Raw genomic sequence first — 17,878 nt, forward strand, 5'->3', positions numbered from 1 at the left:
CAGATCTGTGGCAAAATCAGTACTTGGTCCTGCTAGTGAAGGCAGGGGACTGGACTCAATGATCTTTCAGGGTCCCTTCCAGTTTTAGGAGATAGGATATCTCCATATATATTATTACTAACAGGGCCCTACATGTAACAGGGAAGCCTGCCTCAGGCACCCTCTCTCTTGAATCTTTTCTCTGTGTTTCACTTCCTTTTCACATATAAGGGGTAATTGTTTCTGCAGAGTATTGCTTCCTATTGCAGCAACAATCTTCCTCCAGCTGAGAAGGAAGAATTCATTACTGAGTGTTTCTCCCACCAACACCACCTTCTTTTGACACAACCTGCTCATTTCTGCACTCCCAGACCCTGACCTGCAGATTGGAACCTGCCTTGAAGAGTTGAAAACAGAGCAATAAGGAAGACCCAGTTCACCTCACACAGAAACAGAATAATCTCAAGACAAAGAAGACAAAAGGAAACAATAAGAGGGAAGTGGGTCACATCTGTGTTATTACAAGGACTCCATATTGCATCAGTTTTGCAATATGTTCCTTGAGATGTCACTTGCTGTCCTCATCCTCAGGATTCAGGAAAGCCTCCTGGTTCACAAAAGGAGAAGGATGGAGGAGTGACTAGGGTACTAGCCTGGGACATAGAAGAGCTGGGTTTAATTCCCTGCTCTGCTACAGTTGTCCTGTGTGACCTTGGGCAAATCACATAGTCTCTCTCCGTTCCCTATTTGTAAAATGGTGATAACAATACTTCTCTATCTTACAGGCAGAGACGACTGATACTTGCTGATGGGGGGGTACAATTTAAAGGTTCACCCCACACACACCGTTTGAGTCATGCCCCTCCCTCTTACCCTCAGTGGCCCCTCCCTGCGGCTGTTTGCTGCTGCCTCTCTCTCTAAAACTTTGTTCTGCACCATTAGTGCCAGAAAACAGAACTTCACTAGGGCTTTCCTGTTGACTCCTATTGGGCCCTACGCAGCCTCCAAACCCTTCTCAGCTCCTGGAGCTAACAGTTATTTCAGAAGGTGAGTCTCATGCCCCTTCATTTTCCCATCTTGCCACAGCACCGGTGGAAACAGATAGATAGAACTTCATTGTGATAATGTCCTTTGTACTTCTGGAGTTAAAATGCTCAGGGCTAGATAAATGTGATAAATGGCAGAATAGTGGGTTACTGGGTGGTGATATTCATTAGTAGGGCTACGATTTTGTCACCCAGGTCATGGAGATCGCGAATTGAATAAAGTCTGTGAAACCAAGTGGATTTGCAACCTGGCATACGGGCTTGCAGTGCCACACAGGTTTGGCCCATCTGCCCCTCCATCAACAGGGAGCAGATAGGCCAGACCTAAGTGGTGCTGTGACCATATGTGCCAGGTTGCAATGCCCAGAGCGGGGAGCCAGGCTCAGACCCGCAACACACACACACACACCAGGGCCGGCGCTTCCATTTAGGCGACCCAAGCGGTCGCATAGGGCGCCAGGATTTGGGGGGGTGGCATTTTGCTGCCCTTGGCGGCAATTCAGCGGTGGGGGGGGCCTTCCACGCTCCAGGTCTTCGGCGGCAATTCTGCGGCGGGTCCTTCACTCGCTCCGGGACCCGCCGCCGAAGTGCCCCGAAGACCGGGAGTGCAGAAGGACCTCCCCGCCGCAGAATTGCTGACGATGACTGGGAGCACGGAAGGACCCCCGTGTAGGGCACCAAAAACCCTGGTGCCGCTTCTGACACACACACATACATACACACACACCTACCTACCTTTCAGCACCTTCTGGCCACTGGAGTGAAACTGCGGTGAAAAAATGTCAACAAGTGCAAGCAAGGTGGGAAATATTTGGTGATCTTTCTGTGACGTATCTATTTTTTCCTGCACCTTTGATATGAAATTTACTAAAAATTTCCATGCCAGAATTGTAGCCTTATCCATTAGTAATGTAGGAACTCAAATGAGATACATCTGATTTTTGCTACAGTCCTGTGGAGGAGTTTGATTTTGCTTTGTTAGCTGCAAACTGCCAATCAGAAGCATGCCATCTACTTTATGCTGAAATCCTAGCTTCCTACAAGGGAAGGTGTGCAAATTTAAATTAAAAAAAAAGTTAAAATTCAGTAGTTAGAATTCAGTATCAGTCTTAAAGGGAAAGTTCTAACCTGAACTCCAGGGATATATGTGTGTGTATAGATATTTGTAATGTTAGAAGTAGTTTCAGACTTTACTTCTGTTCCCCTTGTATGCACATGACAATGTGGTTTGGAAAATCATATTTTCCTATTTTTAAAAAATCCTTTACTCTCCCCTGTTGCCATCTGAAAGAGCAGCACAGGGAACAGGGAAAACTGACCATAAGGAGAAATATGTAAAATTGATTACACTTAAAATGCTGTCAAAGGCATAAAGTAAACAAACTGAAAAATAGAGGAAAAATACTTTTTCGTCTAATCACTTTCAGTTTTAGTAATCTTAGGTAATAATTGTAACTGTAATCAGCCAATCAATTTCCAACAGAAGTGTGGTTTGTATTTTTAATTATTTTTTTAAAATTCACAGTATCCCTTTAAAATATATATTGTTTAACTTTTGTTCCTTCCATGTTTGTGTAGAGAAATAGTCTATAGAAAATATGTAAAGTTGGTCACACAACTTTTTTTTTTAAAGTAGGGACTATGTATAATATGCAGCCAAACTTCCTAAAACTAATCAGTCTTGCATGATGAACTGACATTGTTGAAATCACCCTAGATTTATCATCATCAAACTGAACTCACCAGGATACAAAGCTAAAGATAAAAATATTACAGCCAGTAATAATTCATCTAATGTAAAAACAACTGTCTGAGGCAGTTCAGATACTACTAACTTCCTATGGTCTGATTAGACTTTTTTCATTTAGCTACGAAGAAGAAAGAACAGGAGAGAAAAATATGAACATTTTGTACTGTTTCACACCTATGCAAGCTCAGTGCCATTTAAAATAAAAGGAAAAGGGTGAAATCCTGAACTCAGTGAAATCAATGGGAGATTTAGGCAAAATTCCCAATGATTTCAATGGGACCAGGATTTCACCCAAACTATGGCTCTGTTTAATTTTTTTCCTTCTAAAACAGCCCTTTTGAGTTTCTATATTGAACAACTGTTTTAATGGATTTACTCTCACCACACCTCTTGCCAGCTGCTGTCAAAGGTTTGCCTTGTTCTGATTAGTTGGATATTTGGAAGGGAAAAACAAAGTTATTCATCCATTAGTCATATTTTTCAAATGCTAGTTATTAACAAAGAATTATTGTTAAGGCTGCTTTTAAAATGGATTAATTTTTGGTTTCTCTTTTTCTCTCTCTGTATATACAAATTTCACGTTTAAAATCAAATGCAATGAAAAGCACCAAATTCCCTTTTAAAATATCCCTGCGTTTTTTTTCAAAGTAACATAAAATGTAAATTCATCTTTGGGCCAGACACTTATAGAAAGCATCTGTAAAATTAAACTTCCAATTCTTCATTGTGGATCCTTGCACTTCTTGCTTGTTAAGGGCTAATAAAAATCCCAAAGAAGTATCAATATGCAAAGCTGATGTCATATTAACAATAATTGCCTGGCAAGAATGATTGTTTTATTTCTCTCTGTTTCTGCCTAGAGGTTAGAGCCAGGAACTGGGAATTTGAAGATCAGGGCAAGACACTAGTGTGATGAAAGGAAGTGGAGCTGTTCTTTAGTATGAATACTGTATTGTAACTTGGTTACTGGGATGTTTACTGTAGGATTATGTTGATTTAGTTTTTGTTGGAAAAAACACACAGGAAGTCAACTGAAATATTCCTATGGACTTCTGTGGGCTTTGGATCAGGTCCTAAATGGCCTGATCTCCAGAAGTGCTGAGAATTTACAATGCTGATGAAATACCCGGGAGCTGTGGATGCTTGGACCGTTGAAAATCAGCCTACATTAATTTCAGTCCCTCAATAACAGTGTGGTAAATAACCGTGGGGTACAAAACTTGTAAGTGTTGGCTTTTATCCCTAGATGTACAGTCCGGATAATAATTCTTACTCGTCCATGTAAAGCACTTTGAGATCCTTGGTTGAAAGGTCCTCTCAATAAAAGCATTATTCTACATAAAACTGTGAGTATGTAACTGAAAATACACACAATCTACTATACACCTATGCAAACAATCTTATTTTTCCAAAGAGGTTTCCTTGTATAGACTTCACTTGAAAATTAGCACTCTCATGAGATCAGGATAAAGATAATTGAATGTAACATTAAACTGATGACTGATGTTTGGCAGGTATTGCTAATGCTATTTCACTCGTTAGTTATGAAGAATTCCTGCTTGATACTAAGTAACACAGCAGTGTTTTTCCATTTCTTCTTTTGCACAGTTGCCATAATCCATAAGTAATTGTTTAAACATGTAATCAGCATCATTTGTCATTCGCCCCAGGCCATTAGGAAATGGTGTCAAGGAGAAAAAGCTGAACAGCAATATGGTCCTTCTTTGGATTTTGTATCCAGTTTCCAAATATTCATCAGTAAAGGAGAAGATGCTGACAGAGAAAAATGTATCAAGAGCTTTCTGCCTAAAGTCATTCAATTTCCTATTCCAGTGCAGGAAAGTGGCTATACTTACAGATGGGTGTATTCTTTCACAACATGAAAACATGACACTATATTATCAGTGCTGAAATGTAAAGAGCAGCGGTTATTTAGCACCTGGCTCCCACCAGCAGGCTGACAACTCAGAGAAATGAAAATGGTACATGTACATTGTTAGACAGCAAGAAATAAACAAGCTACTTAATATCCACTCCCTGTAAGAGGGAAGCATCTAGCTCACAATCTATACATAGAATGCTGACAATCTACTTCCCCTCTGGGGGCGAGGAGGAAGGACAGTAAACAAACGGTTATTTGCTCTTACCTTGCTGCAACCTGGTGATGCTTCTGCTGTCTAGTCTGAGAATGAGAGTATAGGAACCAGTGCAGCGGCTTATTGCTGCATTGGATTACTCAAACTATGTATTTAGTAATTAGACAGTCAGGCATTTGTTAGCTAGATGAGCTATAAATACCCTATCTCCAAAGAACCAGCCATCTACAGGAGATAAGAACCACAACACCTCAGTGCAGCCAGCCTTTTAAGGCAGCGTAATTACAGTAGCACAAGACCTGTAATGGAAAGGAACTGCCCTGCTCTTAGCAACCCCCATCCCTTTGTTCTGTTTAATTTGGGGACAGCTGAGCTTTATATATACTTACCCATCTGTGTAAAGTGCTTTGAGATCCTCAGGATGTTACACTACTTAACTATTAGTATTTTATTATAAATATCTGAACAATAAAAAAGCCTAATTAAGTTTTTATTTATCACATGAGATCTTAAGGCTTATTAAAGACATTTAGGAAGTTTCTATTGGTCTATGTATATAACAGAATTTCAGTTCCTTTAAGTAATCTAGCTAGGGTATATGGCCCCATTGCCATAGAATCTGAGCACCTCACAGTGTATAATAGATTTACCTTCATAACACCTCTGTAGCTAGGAAACTGCTATACGCCCCACTTTACAAATGGGAAACGGAGATCAAGTTATTATGCAGTTAGCATGCAGGTGAGTTAGTATGCAGCAGCTGGGGTGTAAATCTAAAGTGCACTAGCCTGCTGTGAACTAACTGGCTGTGTGGCCCCGACTATCATGCACTAAAAGTCCATGGTGCACAGCAGCTCTAAGCACACTACGATCAGGAATTCGGATCGACATGGACAGTTAGTATGCAGCAGGCTAGTACACCGTGCACTGTAGATTTATATCTTAGCTTGCCAGGTACTAACAACTCTCTGTATAAACAAGCTTTAAGTGACTTGCTCAAGGTCACACAGTAAGTCTGTGCCAGAGTTGAATTGAACTGAACCAAATCCCAGCTAGCTCCCTAACCACTGGATTATCCTTCCTTTCTAATGAAGTTGTTACATCAGCTGAAAGAAATATCATGCATTTAGGGAACTAAAGACCTATTGTATAATCACAGAGATTAGAGATGGAAACCATTAGATAGGCCTCAGTCAGGGTAAAGCCCTGAGCCTGTTCAGAGCCTCGTTGACTTCAGTAGGGGCTGTGTACAGGTGCCGGGATCTGCCCATGCAGTTCTCAGGGCAGGCCGGACACTATAGCCCATCCCGTTGCCAATGCAATATACCTACATCACTGTGATGATAGGACAGTTGCCCCAGAGTTCATAGATTCCAAGGCCAGAAGGGGTCATTGTGATCATCTAGTCTAGTCTAATGCAGAGCTTTTAGGAAAAATATATCCGATCTTGATTTAAAAATGATCAGTGATGGAAAATCTACCGCAACCCTTAGTAAATTGTTCTGAAGATTAATTACTCTCACCATTAAAAATGTATGCCTCAGTTCTAGTCTGAATTTGGCTAGCTTCAACTTCCAGCCATTGGATCATGTTATACCTTTCTCTGCTAAATTAAAAAGCACATTCTTCAATATTTGTTCCCCATGTAGGTACTTATAGACTGTAATCAAGTCACCCCTTAACCTTCTCTTTGTTAAGCTAAATAGACGGAGCTCCTTGAGTCTATCGCATGTTTTCTAATCCTTTAATCATTCTCGTGGCTTGTCCCTTAACCCCTTCCAATTAATCAACATCCTTCTTGAGTTGTGGGCACCAGAACTGGGCACAACATTCAAGCAGCAGTTGCCAAATACAGAAGTAAAATAACCTCTCTACTCCTACTCAAGATTGTCCTGTTTATGCATCCCAGGATCACATTAGCTCTTTTGGACACAGAGTCACACTAGCAGCTCCTGTTCAGCTGATTATCCACCTCCGCAAATCTTTTTCAAAGTCACTGCTTCCAGGATAGAGTCCCTCATCCTGTAAGTATGGCCTACATTCTTGGTTCTTAGTTAAATATGTTTACATTTAGCCGTATTAAAACACATATTGTTTGCTTGCGCCCTGTTTACCAAGTGATCCAAATTGTTCTGAATCAGTGATCTGTTCTCGTCGTGATTTACCACTCTCCCAATTTTTGTGTCATCTGCAAATTTTATCAGTGACGATTTTATGTTTTCTTCAGATCATTGGTAATAATGTTAAATAGCATAGGGCCAAGAACCCATTCCTGTGGAATCCCACTGGAAATGCACCCACTCGATGACGATTCCCCATTTACAACTACATTTTGAGACCAAAGTTGAAGTTAGCTTCCCATATTAAGCCCGATTTTGAAAGCTCACCATAACTTCCAGTCACAGGATGACACTGGCCCTTTAAGAGGGAAGAGGCCAGTGTCCCGGGGTACGTCTTCACTACCCACCGTATCGGCGGGTAGCAATCGATTTATCTGGGATCGATATATCGCATCTCGTTAAGACGCAATATATCGATCCCCGAACGCGCTCACCGTCGACTCTGGAACTCCACCAGAGTGAGCGGCGGTAGCGCAGTCGACAGGGGAGCCGCAGCCGTCGATCCCGCACCGTCTGGACCCCAGGTAATTCGAAGTTGCGTATCTTGGATCGATTTCTCCTCCCCCGCCCCCCAGTGTAGATCAGCCCCTGGACTAGTAAACTGGCCCCAATTGGTCTTAAAAGCCATTGAGCAATTGAGGGGAGAGATCAGAACGTGAGAGCTGCCAGAGACCAGAAGACAGTAGGCAGTCCTGAAGGAAGCTGTAAGTGTGGGGGAAGGCAGGAGAACAATAAGAGGGATTGCCTGCTGACCTCCCCAAGCCAGAGATCCAGGGCCTGATAGCTGGTGAGGGCAGAAGGCAGCAGAGAGAGTTGCCTGCTGACTTTGAAGCCAAAGCAGAGGGTTGAAGACAGAGGGAGCAGTGAAGGGCTTGCCTGCTGATGTCTCCATGCTGGAGCCAGGTGGAGCCAGGGACCAGTGGAAAGGACTGCCTGTTGGCCCACCTGAGACAAAAGGTTAATGGAACCGGAAGTTAATGGATGGTCTCCTGGGAAGGAGGCACTATCAGCAGAGGTTCCAGCTGGGAAGAGCAGGGTTTCACTTGGGGTTGGCTGTCCTGGCAGAAGGAGACCAAAGAGGAGCCCAGATGTGGCACGAGACACCAGAACTACAGGCACTGGGTGTGATAAATAGAGTCTCATTTGGGGGTTTTGTCAGTGAAATAAACTGGCCCAAAGGAGGGGAATTCCTGAAGCGAGAGAGCTTGCATGGAGTTACTGGGGACTGGGAAGGAGGGAAAATGAGGTAGATGCACCTGTTCTGCCACAAGAGGCTGCTCCAGGAGGAGTCACCCTGTAACACATCCCCCCAAAAGAAACCAGTTTGGGGATTTGATAATATCACAAACCACGTGCCAGGTTTTCTGAAAAGTTGAACCTAAACTGAGTTTTGAGCAAGAGGGGGCAAGTTAAGGTTTGGATGGAACTATGCTAGGCGGTATGGTTTTGACCCCAAACCAATCAAAGCTTGGTATTCTGGTTTTCATTCTAACACAAGAGCTCAAAACAAAATATTCTCTAGCATGCCAAGTAATGCAAATTGTCACACGAATAAAGTTTGCTGGAACTTTCGCACAGCTGTTTCCTGGGAGTTGTCCATATAAATCCCCCACTTTCAGGCATCATGACAAGGAGCATGATCTGAAAACTTAGATTAGGGATGGGAGAACTATCCCATGGCTTCCTAATGAAAACATTCTTCATCACAGAGTTAGCAGCCTTGTGCCACATGTTACTGTAGCTACTGTGTAAACAGTCCTTTCTCATTTCCCAGAACAATAAACAGTTATGAAAAGCTGTATAAGCATCAAGAATGCAGCAGTTAGGACATGTTTTTGGACAGCTCTGGAAAGCCTCAACCTTTCACATTAGCCAATTTTTTGTTTTAGTTATTCAAAGGTCCCAGCTACACTATAAAAATAAGCTGGATGAAACATGTATGCAGTGTTGATTATAGCCATGTTGGGCCCAGGATATTAGACCTGAAGAAGAGCTCTGTGTAAGCTCAAAAGCTTGTCTCTCTCTCCCTCCAACAGAAGCTTGGCCAATAAAAGATATTACCTCATCCATTCTGTCTCTGGTTGTCCCCAACACAGTTTCATCTTTCAGTGTGTTTTCATGATGCTCCTGAATCACATTAAATTCCCAGGCTTTAGCGTGATTTACAGGGCACACTTAGGTCCCATGTATACTACAAGATGGAACCATGCTGGCGACAAGCATGCTGTAATTTAGTCTCCTGAACCAGTTCATCTGATAGCACAGACAAGACCTAAGATGCAATGGTAAAATTGAAATACAAACATACCAGTCTCTGTAAAAAATGTAAATCATGCATCTTTTGTCATGACTATTAGTAATAACTGGGGGAAAATATATTTTACTAACCTGTCGAAGTATTTTTCCAACTAGAATTTTGTGGTTGGCACCCCTGGTTTAAACTGCTTCTGCTTCATTTTGGGGTATTCCATGATGAATCCTTAGAGAATACTGGAGGAAAAAAGGGTTTTTTTTTGACAGAGTGCTAAAACATCTATATAACCTCAAGGATCTGGGCCTGATTCTCCTCTCACTAATGCTGATAAAAATGGAGTGACATCACTGAATAGGAGTGGGAGGCGACTCAGAGCACGTCTTCACGAGCAATGTTAAAGCGCTGCCGCAGCCAGGGCCGGCTCCAAGCACCAGCCCACCAAGCTTGTGCTTGGGGCGGCACCTGAAGGAGGGCGGCGCGGCGAGGCGCGGTGCTCTGGCTCCGGCCGCCAGGGAAAGCGGAGCCGCAGTGGGCTCGCTGCCCTCCCCCGGCGCTCTGGCCGCCGGGGAGAGCGGAGCCCCGGCCGGCTCGCCGCCAGGGAAAGCGGAGCCGCGGCGGGCTCACCGCCCTTCTCCCGGCCAGGCTCTCCGCCCTCCCCCCGGCGCTCTGGCCGCCAGGTAGAACGAAGCCCTGGCCAGCTCTCCGCCCTCCTCCCGGCGCTCTGGCCGCCGGGGAGAGCGGAGCCCCGGCCGGGCTCTCCGCCCTCCTCCCGGGGCTCCGGCCGCCAGCGGAGCCGCGACGGGCTCGCCGCCCTCCCCCCAGCGCTTCGGCCGGTCGGGGAGAGCGGCCCGCGGCGGGCTCTCCGCCCTCCCCCCGGCGCTCTGGCCGCCGGGGAGAGCGGAGCCCCGGCCGGGCTCTCTGCCCTCCTCCTGGCGCTCTGGCCGCCGGGGAGAGCGGAGCCCCCGCCGGGCTCTCCGCCCTCCTCCCAGGGCTCCGGCCGCCAGCGGAGCCGCGACAGGCTCGCCGCCCTCCCCCCAGCTCTCCGGCCGGTCGGGGAGAGCGGACCGCAGCTGGACTCGGCGCCCTCCCCTGCCGCGCTCCGGGGGCGGGGGGGAGGCTTTTTTTTGCCTTGGGCGGCAAAAAAGCCAGAGCCGGCCCTGGCCGCAGCAGCACTTTAACGTGGCTGTGTAGTCGCAGCACCAGCGCTGGGAGATAGCTGTAAAAAACCCACCTCCACGAGGGGAGTAGCTACCAGCCACTCGTCTACACGGCCACTTTACAGCGCTGAAACTTGCAGGGCTCTGGGGGGTGTTTTTTCACACCCCTGAGCAAGAAAGTTGCAGCACTGTAAAGTGCCAGTGTAGACAAAGCCTCAGACTCATGAGCTACTTTGCCTGAGTTCGAGCGCAAAATGATCACATGTTAATGATGTAGAACAGGGGTCGGCAACCTTTCAGAAGTGGTGCGCCGAGTCTTCATTTATTCACTCTAATTTAAGGTTTGGCGTGCCAGTAATACATTTTAACATTTTTAGAAGGTCTCTTCCTATAAGTCTATAATATATAGCTAAACTATTGTATGTAAAGTAAAAAAGGTTTTTAAAATGTTTAAGAAGCTTCATTTAAAATTAATTAAAATGCAGAGCCCCCCGGACTGGTGGCCAGGACCTGGGCAGTGTGAGTGCCACTGAAAATCAACTTGTGTGCCGCCTTCGGCATGCCATAGGTTGCCTACTCCTGATGTAGAAGATGTATCTGAATGTGTATTTTTAGGAGGCAAGCACTACAGGAAAACAAACTCCAATATGCATGTCAACTATCGAGGACGTGTCCAGGCAACAGCAGGTGTTGGTATTAGAATTTCTCTGCTGTTTAACTAAAGAAACAAATTGCAACTTAAAGCACAGTAACCCTGCTGCAAACAGTGGACCTGTGCAGTCTAACCTCATTTTAAATCTCAAGGCCCTACTGCGCATCTATTAAAGAGAACTGGAAGTTTTGTCACAGACATCAGTAGAAGCAGGCTCTGGCCCTCATTTTGTGCAAGTCATGGAAGCCTATAGAGCTGAGGCATATAGGAAGAATGTAAATCTGAAATAAGGTCAGCTCTGTGTAAGCTCGTAAGCTTGTCTATCTCACCAACAGAAGTTGGTCCAATAAAAAATATTAACGCAGCCACCTTGTCTCTCTAATATCCTGGGACCGACATGGCTACAACAACATGGCATAAATCTGAAATAAGCAGCTTTAACAAACAAAGTCACATTAAATTGCATTGATACTACATTTCCCAAAGGAAGAGCTTTTCTGAAAGATATTCATGGGAATTTGACCTCACTGTCCTGACATTTGTGTTCAGAGTAGGTAGCACAGAGGATTAAAAACTGCATTGTGATGTTGCTGAGCCCTTAATCTAATTTTGCGGATTTAAAGATAGGCAGTGTACATGCGATATGGACTGTTCGGGACTTGATGGCAGAGCTAGTCATGAAGAGGGAAGCTATGGAGATTTCACTGGTAATCAATATATTTTGAACACTTTTCATTCAGTTACATGAATGATGGGATTAGAATTTTCTGAGACAAACTAGGGATTCAGATGTATTAGAAAGCCCTCAGCGTTGGCCCTTGTTGGTTTGTTCTTATCTTTTGTAATCATATCGCTAGTGCTTTGCTATCAGTATTTCAATTTCAGATAAAAAAATCTGCATTAGAAACATCACAAACAGCTCCTTGCAACTGGAGTCAGAATGTTAACACAGACTGACTGCCACACCCCCTGATTTTCACGTGGCCTTTTCCTATGTTACAAATATTGATTTAAGTAAAACTGCATCTATGTGAGGCCAGCTCACTCCCATCTATGGGCAGGGTGACCAGGTGTCCGGTTTTCGACCAGAACACCCGGTTGAAAAGAGACCCCGGCGGCTCTGCTCAGCACCACCGACCAGGCTGTTAAAAGTCCCTACCTGTCCTGGCTCCGGAAGCAGCCACAGGTCCGGCTCCTAGGCAGGAGGGGAGGGGGAGCACGGGGATCCATGTGCTGCCCCCGCCCCAAGCACTGGCTCTGCACTCCCATTGGCTGGTTCCCAGAGCTGTTGGCTGTTTCCAGGGTGCACGCAGCATGGTGCCAGGACAGGCAGGCGGTCTGCCTTAGCCCCCTCCTCTGCGCCACTGACTGGGAGCCGCACAAAGTAAGCCCATGCCCCAACCTTGAGCCCCAACCACCTGCCTCAGCCCTGAGCCCCTCCCCAAACCCGGAGCACCCTCCTGCATTCCGAATCCCTTGGCTCCACCCCCCAACCTGGAGCCCCCTCCTGCACCCCAAACTCCTCATTCCCAGCCCCACTCCAGAGCCCACACCTCCAGCTGGAGCTCTCACCCCCTCCTGCACCCCAATTCCCTGCCCCAGCCCAGAGACCCCTACCGCAGCCCTGAACTCCTCATTTCTGGCCCCACCCCAGAACCCGCACCCCCAATTAGAGCCCTCACCCCGTCCCGCACCACAACCCCCTGTCCCAGCCCACTGAAAGTGATTGACAGTGGGGGAGAGCAAGCCACCGAGGGAAGGGGTGGGGCAGTGGCCTTGGCGGAAAGGGCGGGGCTAGGGTGTTCAGTTTTGTTCGACTAGAAAGTTGGCAACCCTACCTATGAGTAAACCTGTGGCAGGCAGGATTCAGTCTCCAATGCCTATGGCTCTCAGGGCCCTCTGTACTGAGGGCCTGGGCCTATACACTGTCTCTAAGGGTCTGGATCAGGCTCCCTTTTTGCTCCTCCGGGTGCTGCTTTCCCTACAGCCCATCACCACTTCCAGTGGATTCTATGGAACAGAGGGGCTGCATGGAAAGTGTGAGGCACCATTCTATGAAACAATAAATGTCTGTGATTTCGGAGCCATTCCTTTAGGCTCCTCTGTCCTGCTCCAGAGTTTGTGTACACAAGAATCCAGGGGCCAAATATTTTCTGAACACAAACAAAGATGGAAGGGCAGGCATAATTTCTTCTTCACTGCTACATTTATCTGCCCAGCAAATGCCATAACTTATAAAGGCCCCTGCTCAGCAACTGTCCCCTGGCCCTGGCCTTTACTGTGGTGGCTGAAATGCTTGCTCGTTCTGGTGTAGTTGCTGTTTTTGGATCATGCTAATACTTCTTCAATCCAAATCTAAATCCATCCTCATAATCCACCAGACTAAATCCCGATTAATCTAAACAGGTTTCATTTAACAGCATGCTTAGATATAATTATCTGCTGGTTCCAACAGCAAAAGTATCCAGGTAACTGACTGAATCCTAAATACAGAGGGGAAGTTAATTCGAATGGTCCATTTACACTCCTATGCTGCAAGACACCAGCCTGCTTACATTAATTTGCACATAGTTCAGTAGCTAATTCTGCTGGTGAGCATGAGTGTGCACACACCAGAAATTTTCTGCTTTTAGGACTCCTTAAGAGAATATTCAATTTATCAGCTAGTAAATTTAATTGAGGGATGCATAGCTCAGTATGATGGGCATAGGACTAAGAGTCAGGAATTCCTAATTTCTAAACCAAATTATCTTAGTTTGCAAATTCAGCCAGACAGAGAGCTGTCTTACTTTACCCATGTAAAGCACAATACACACTTAAGGCAATATATAGAGAATTTTAGCCTAAATGGTTAAACTTTGGCTGTTATAAAACAGAGTCTTATAATGGAAAGTGTTAGGCAACCTTAACCACAGCAAAATATTTGTGAGACTTTATCAGATTTGTATTAGCAGTTCTGTCTGCCCTAGACAATAATCATCCTATTTACAAATATTGCACTGTAGTGACTTTGTTATCCTACCTAGGGACATATTCGATAAGAATTAATCTTCAGTTGTAAAGTTAATATGACATTTATTACCTTCAAAGATATTTCACAAAATGATGCTTTACTAGAAACTACAAAGCACAGGAGGGAGTCATGATGACTTAGCTTACCATAAATATTCACCGAAACTTTTCAACAAAATGTGTAAGGACAGTATCATCTCCACACAGAATGAAACAGAACAATAAAATCTCTAAGCTCAGTATTCCCTTCGTGCTGCCATAGCCTGGATGTATATGCAGTGGTTCAGTTTTGCGTGCTGCAACCACACGTATGTGATTTGAAACAAGCATGGGAATATTAAAAAGTTCTGTCTGAAAGCAGCAACTGTTGCCTTTATGTCCAATTTTGTTTTATATGCTCCCCATGGAGACACAATCAACCACATAACTGGTAACCCAATCCCTGGCAGTGGTTTGCTCCAGTGTTGTTAGAAGTGTGGTCCAGCCTGTGCTCATAGTGCTATGCCCCTTTTAGTCCAGTTAGCACAATGCGTGGAATTTCACTTGAGAGCCTAAATTAGATATGTAAGTGCGATAAATAAAGTGTGGGGGGAGCTCCCTTTTATGGACACCCAGCCAGCCAATTAGCTATAAAGTCCCTCTTGGTGGCTGCTTGCTTTACCTGTAAAGGGTTAAAAGGTCCCCAGGTAAAGGAAAGGGAGTGGGCACCTGACCAAAAGAGCCAATGGGAAGGCTAGAACTTTTTAAAATGGGAAAAAAGCTTTCCCTTTGTCTCTCCATTGTTCTCTCTGGACTGGAAGGACAGAGCAGCAATGCTGTAAGCAGCTTTAAGCCAGGTATGATCATAAATCATCAGATCATGCCTAGAACTACATATCTGAACTCCAAATGTATAAGTAGATCAGAATGTTTAGCTAGACGTGATCAGGTTTATTTCTGTTTATTTTTTAAGGCTTGTGGATCTCCTTTGTGCTAACCCCAGATACTTTTGTTTGCTTGTAACCTTTAAGCAGAACCCCCAAGAAAACTATTTTGAATGCTTAATTTTTGGAATTGCTCTTTTAAAATCTAGCAAAATCCTAAGTTCCAAATGTATTTTCTTTCTTTTTTGTTTTTAATAAAATTTACCTTTTTAAAGAACTGGATTGGATTTTTGGTATCCTCAGAGGTTTGTGCATATTCTGTTTGATTAGTTGGGGGCAACGGCTAATTTCCTTTGTTTTCTTTCTCCGCTCTTCCCTAGAGAGGGTGGGGCGGGTGAAAGGGCTTGAGGGTACCCCTCAGGGAGGAATTCCCAAGTGTTCCTTCCCGGGTCCTAGGGGTTTTTTTTGCATTTAAGGGGTGGCAGCATTTACCAAGCCAAGGTCAGAGAAGAGCTGTAACCTTGGAAGTTTAATACAAGCCTGGAGAGGCCAGTATTAATTTTTAGAATCCTTGAGGGCCCCCACCTTCTGTACTCCGTGACAGAGTGGGGATTCAGCCTTGACAGTAAATGAGAGACATAATGCGTGACAAACTTCACGCTCAGGGCATATCCTTTCTCGGCTCCCACAAGTTACTATGATGAGGCTCAAACTTTTTTGTAAAAATCCCAGCTTTTTTTCTTATACACAAAATAGAGGAGTCTTTAATTTTTAGGGCATTTTTGCTGTTTCGAGGTTTTTCTTTGAATAGGGCACAACATTTTTGATCTTTGGCGTTCAGAGGTGTGTACATCATCAAAAATGTCATGCTGCCCATAAGACCTCATTCATTTCTAGTATTTTGGAAAGAAAACTATTCCTTGCACTTCTCATACGACAGTTAATCCACAAATGTATTTTCATGCTTATAACTCCTTAGAAAGGTTTTTTTAAAAATAAAAAGATTTAGTAGTTTCTAAATAGGTCTGTGATCTAGCTTTCATTTAAGAACCATGATGGATTTATTCAGCTTATTCAGTGTTGAAAAACATCAACATATAGCACAATGGCTATAACACAACATATAGCACAATGGCTCCTAGGAGCTCCAGTTCTGAATAATAGAAAATAATAATAATTAACAATAACAAAAGTAGCATCTAGAACAAATAACTTTGACACCCCTCTGCTACTTCTGTCCTGTTATCTGAAAGCAAAGCACACAGCTAAGAATATTCAAATAGCTTTCTGGTTTTCACATTGCTGGGAAGATAACATATTGCTTGTTTTTCCACTCTTCTAAGTCTATATTATGGGGCTTGTCAACACAAACATTTAGCTCATGGCAAACTGGGGTGTGAATCTACCCTGTCCTAGCCTGCCACGGTCTAAGTGTGCTTGTGGACCCTCCTGATGCACACTAACCGTTTATTGGTGCACATTAGTCTACTCCCGCTTCAAGGCAGAGTAGATCAAAGTGCAATAATGAACTGTCAGTGCATGTCAGCAGGGTCCACATGGATACAGTGCGTGACAGGCTAGTGCAGGATAGATTCACTCCCCAGCCTGCTGTGATCTAAATGTTCACGTAGACAAGCCCATAATGTAAAAAGAAAGTAACTGGAGCTCCATGTTTGAAGAGGGTGGTGCACTAGGTTTTTTCTCACTCGAGACTTGTATTCCAATTCTGAGTAGGTCACAAATTCATATGAATGTGGTGGCCGTATCCTAATTCCCATTTATGTACATCACAAAACCATTAATTAGTCATCAACATCCAACTTAAACTAATCTATAGGCTGCTTTAGCCTATAATAATAATTCTTTCTTTGAGGATTTTCAGGGTCCATCACCACTGTGCTCCTCTCATCACATCCTGTCCCCTGGGCTCTCAAAAACCCACAGCGATAAGCCCTGTAGTCACCTTTCCTGTAACTTCTTTTCCATCCTGGACACTCTAGATGTCTCGCAGTCAGTCAACTCGCCCATCTACTCCAGGGTTACATACTCAACCCACTCCTCTCAATCTCTTCCTAGCCTTGCCATCATTGTCTCTAAACTGGCTATTAACAAACACTCCCTCATCAGATCTGCACTTCTTTTCTTAGCCTAATGCCCCCCCCATCTGTCTCATTTTTACTATAGCTCCCTAAAACACCTTAGAACTCTCACTTTTCAATCTAGTTGGCATGGGCCCGCAAACCCAAACTACAATTTGTTATCTCTTGCAGCTGTTTAACAGCTCTCAGTGATGCTGGAACATTTCTGTGTCATCCTAGCAGACATCCTATGGAACATCCATTCAAATCAATAAATCTCCAAGGCACACCAGGTATGGCGAACACCCAAAGCTAAGGGCAATTGCCTAACCTCGCTGGAACAACTGTCCACAAGAATGCAGAAAATTTGCAAGGGCATTTAATTTTTGCACATAACCATTTAATACTTCAGTTATGCTAGAGAGTAGACGTTCTCTCTCTGAGCTGTTATTTCGCTGTCTGGCTCCATTCTCAACAAGAGGGCAATGCCTCGGTTTAACTTGTAAAGGTCAAATTCACAACCAGAAGAGGATCATTTTTTCAGAAAGAAAACTTAAATTCCGTACATTTCTGAAAAAAAAAAATCACCTCAGTACTGTGGGCTCCAGACAGGGCCGGCTCCAGGCACCAGCCCACCAAGCATGTGCTTGGGGTGGCGCCTGGAGGGGTGCAGCGCAGCGGGGCGCTCCGGCCCGAGAGCGGGGCCGCGACTGGGCTCGCCGCCCTCCCCGCGGCGCTCCTGCTGCCGGGGGCTCTCCGCCCTGCTCCCGGCACTCTGGCCGCCGGGGAGAGCGGAGAGCCTCGGCCGGGCTCTCTGCCCTCCTCCTGGCGCTCTGGCCGCCGGGGGCTCCCCGCCCTCCCCCCGGTGCTC

At 44.9% G+C, this 17,878-nt stretch overlaps 1 protein-coding gene and 1 long non-coding RNA gene across 5 annotated transcripts in view; one reads left to right on the forward strand and one right to left on the reverse strand.

Moving 5' to 3' along the window:
• FHL2 (four and a half LIM domains 2) overlaps nucleotides 1-5,060 on the reverse strand; it is a 49,891-nt gene extending 44,831 nt beyond the window's left edge. The window contains exon 1 of one of the 2 annotated variants that reach the window (XM_005306978.5): nucleotides 4,923-5,060. The gene's annotated coding sequence lies outside the window, so the exon portion shown is untranslated. The remainder of the gene's footprint in view (nucleotides 1-4,922) is intronic. The other variant, XM_005306980.5, reaches the window with a different exon arrangement.
• The window catches only part of LOC101953950 (uncharacterized), a 31,835-nt gene continuing 14,122 nt past the window's right edge, over nucleotides 166-17,878 (forward strand). The window contains exons 1-4 of one of the 3 annotated variants that reach the window (XR_010597686.1): nucleotides 166-1,825; nucleotides 3,636-4,121; nucleotides 4,446-14,902; nucleotides 17,200-17,300. This is a non-coding gene — a long non-coding RNA (uncharacterized LOC101953950). The remainder of the gene's footprint in view (nucleotides 1,826-3,635; nucleotides 4,122-4,445; nucleotides 14,903-17,199; nucleotides 17,301-17,878) is intronic. The other 2 variants (XR_010597687.1, XR_006175439.2) reach the window with 2 other exon arrangements.

The sequence above is a fragment of the Chrysemys picta genome, chromosome 1 (assembly GCF_011386835.1).
Source record: "Chrysemys picta bellii isolate R12L10 chromosome 1, ASM1138683v2, whole genome shotgun sequence".
In the NCBI taxonomy this organism is placed as follows: domain Eukaryota; kingdom Metazoa; phylum Chordata; order Testudines; family Emydidae; genus Chrysemys; species Chrysemys picta.